The sequence below is a fragment of the Rhipicephalus microplus genome, chromosome 2 (assembly GCF_043290135.1).
Source record: "Rhipicephalus microplus isolate Deutch F79 chromosome 2, USDA_Rmic, whole genome shotgun sequence".
Lineage (NCBI taxonomy): Eukaryota > Metazoa > Arthropoda > Arachnida > Ixodida > Ixodidae > Rhipicephalus > Rhipicephalus microplus.
Window position 1 is genome coordinate 264543370 of NC_134701.1, and position 3467 is coordinate 264546836.

General features: G+C 44.9%; 1 long non-coding RNA gene across 1 annotated transcript in view; it reads left to right on the top strand.

Moving 5' to 3' along the window:
• The window catches only part of LOC142788104 (uncharacterized), a 50976-nt gene extending 50489 nt beyond the window's left edge, over positions 1–487 (top strand). Inside the window, exon 3 of the long non-coding RNA XR_012889272.1 lies at positions 354–487. This is a non-coding gene — a long non-coding RNA (uncharacterized LOC142788104). The remainder of the gene's footprint in view (positions 1–353) is intronic.
• The last annotated feature ends 2980 nt before the right edge of the window (positions 488–3467 follow it).

A 3467-nucleotide genomic window follows, 5' to 3' on the forward strand; every position in this document is an offset into this window, starting at 1 on the left:
CCTTAGCTCCGTGACTCTGGAAGGAGAAGGTACTTTACTTTCTCTCGCGATGTCGCACACAGCGAAACGCTGTTGGCACCACTACACGTGGATTGGTCAATGCTCGGCTGGAGACAGTGGCTACAATCTGTCTGAACTGGAAGGTGCTGAGGCTGACCGAGTTCGCCAGTTAGTAGGAGGAAGGTGAAGGGAAGTCAGCGCGACTTATGACCTGAAAGTCGCAAGGTTGAATCCCGACCGCTGCGACCAGATTTCGATGGAGGCGGAAAGTTATGAGCATGTGTGCTTGGATTTATTTATTTATTTATTTATTTATTTATTTATTTGTTTGTTTGTTTGATTTGCATACACAGGTACACAAGGACACAGCGGAAAGAGGGAGAGAGCAAGCTGGCAATTGCTACCTGGAGGGGCACAACGCCTGCTTACTCTTAGAGACAGAGGAAACAAAGAATAAAGGGGAGACAGATTAAACAGAATGAAGAAGGGAAAAAAATGACGAGGACTTCGACGAGTATGAGTAAAAAAAAAACAATATATGAAAATAATAAAAAAAGACCGTCTATAAATAGGTGGCCAGGTCCGTTTTGTTCATAAATGTAAGGAGGGCTCGGTGGGTCTGTTCGCGTCGGGAAGCACAACCACTCAAAAAGAGGTAGTCGTCTGAGGTCGCGCACTTTAAGTCCTAGAAATTTGCCCCGCCGCGGTGGTCTAGTGGCTATGGGGCTAAGGTACTCGGCTGCTGACCCGCAGGGCGCGGGTTCGAATCCCGGCTTCGGCGGCTGCATTTCCGATGGAGGCGGAAATGTTGTAGGCCCGTGTGCTCAGATTTGGGTGCACGTTAAAGAAACCCAGGTGGTCTAAATTTCCGGACCCCTTTACTACGGCGTCTCTCATAATCATATAGTGGTTTTGGGACGTTAAACCCCACATATCAATCAATCAAGTCCTAGGAATTTATATTCCTTAATCAGAAAAGACCGCTTCGTAGCAAATGTAGCACAATGCACTACGAGATGCTCAAGTTTTTCGCAGGAAACGCTTGAATTTAGATGCAGGTTAAAGAACACCAAATGGTTAAAATTTCCGGAGGACTTTACTACGGCGTTCTTCATAATAAAATCGTGGCAGTGGGATGAAAATTTCGAACCATTGTATACTGTATGAAAAAAAAAAAGACATGGATGCTAACCAGACACACCGAAAGCCGCGGGGGAGTCTTAATAGAGTGTTTCATTGACTAAAACGACCTCCATTAACGCATTTACTTACGTACTACAGGCTCCGTTTACCTACTGCTGATGATATCTAACCGCTGTAATTCCGGCAACACTGCCTTCGGTCAACCTGACTGAAGGGAGTGTTTCGACCAATGATTTAGACCTGTACAATATTTAAATATACTTATATGAAAAACGTTATTGAGACCAGTTCTCATAACCATATGATGGTTTTGGGACATTAAACCCCACATATCAGTTAGAGAAAAAGAATATCAAGAGATAGTTTCATGGGGCCGGTCAATGTTCTATGCAGGAGAACGAAATGAGTAGAGAAAAGAAAAACATCAATGGGTGGAAACCAAAGCGGTGCCATGGTAAAACAACAACCTTCGTGACAACAGTTGGTGACGTTCTTCAAAGTGAAGACTCATGTGACCCAGCCAACCACTGAATGCCTAGTAATCTACAGAACATGTTGTTCGCAACTTATCTTTGCCAGTCGATATCAACATTCAATAATATGCCCCACTTTATGATTGACTGAATTGAGTGCACGATTTGAGCATTTTCGATGAAGGCAAAAATGCTGTAGGCCCGTGTGTTCAGATTTGGGTGCGCGTTAAAGAACTCCAGGTGGTCGAAATTTCTGGAGCCCTCCACTAGGACATTTCTCATAATCATATAGCGGCTTTGGGACGTTAAACCTCACGTATCAATGATCATATCAACTTCACAATTGGCTGACGACAGCTCTCACGTGTGAATACAGAGGGATAATATTGAACGAGCGCGCTTTTCTATCATATATCATGGTTCAAGGTGGCGCGCACTGTAAGGTGCTTTCTTTGAATGGTCTACATTGTTCTTAGGATCATTTCTCCGCTTGCGTGGTGTACTGTGGATAAATACGTTCAAGGTTTCACTGGTACATGTGTTTTCTGTGTCCTTGGTTCTCGTTCCCCGTTTTTATATTACGTAATTGTGGCAGCTCGTGCGTGTTGGTAATACATGACCAATAAATTTTAAGCGCGCAGCCAGACAAGGACAGAGAAAAACATGCTTTTTCTTTATCGATCATGGTCCAAGCCAATGTGCACTACACAGGGCTTTCTATGAACAACCTACGTTGCCCTTGTATATGACGCGTTTTCTTCGTTCTTCATCTGGTTGTGCGGTTTAACTTGATTGGGCGTCTCTTACGCGAATTTGTTTTTTTTTCTATAGCACGGACAGTACAAAAATTAAAGAGGTAAGAGCATGGAATAATCTTTGTAAAATTCTCGATATCTACAGCTCCCCTTCATCTTTATAAAGTGGGTGAAAAGATAACTTGCCGTGAGCAGGAACTCAGGAGCTCAGTGGTAAAGCATCGAACGCGTTGTTCGAAGGTCGCAGGTTCGGTTCCTGCTCACGGCAAGTTATCTTTTCACCCACTTTTCTTTCTTTACATTTAGATTACAATTGGTCTAATAACTCCCCCTATACATTACTTGGCACCATTGTCTGTTAGATCTCATTAATATTGTGTAAAAACACGGAAAAACGAGCCCTTACGTATACACTTATTTCCCTTATTCATTAACGAGGGTTTCGTACTGGCAGACTTGGTGCCGTTAGGTTGTATACGAGGGACTATTGGTCAGCTGCCAGCTCGTAATACGTTCACGTGCTACGTGACGCCACACAGGCTGATAGAAAAGTGTTCCACACTCGCCGCTTGGCTACAGATGGCGCTGACTGACACTCCCACGTTTAAATTCACATATAAACCCAATAAAGTGGCTGGGGGTTTCGTACTGGCAGACTTGGTGCCGTTAGGTTGTATACGAGGGACTATTGGTCAGCTGCCAGCTCGTAATACGTTCACGTGCTACGTGACGCCACACAGGCTGATAGAAGAGTGTTCCACACTCGCCGCTTGGCTACAGATGGCGCTGACTGACACTCCCACGTTTAAATTCACATATAAACCAATAAAGGCCAATAAATAAGGGCCAATAAAGGGAAGATAAGTGTCCCTTCTTTTTCTCTTCTCGGCGCATTACAGGCTGGGGAGCCTTATCTGTTGTGTCCTCGGGGGCCCCGCGATGCGTTAAATAACTCCTGCTCTCCGCTACACATCGGCGATGGTGGCGCGCCTCCCCTGTATAACTGGAGGGTGCCTCATCGCGCTTCCATCTATACGCTCTGCTCTGCCCAAGAAAGAGGAGCTGTTCAGTGTTCTCCGTGATAGCCCAGTGGTAG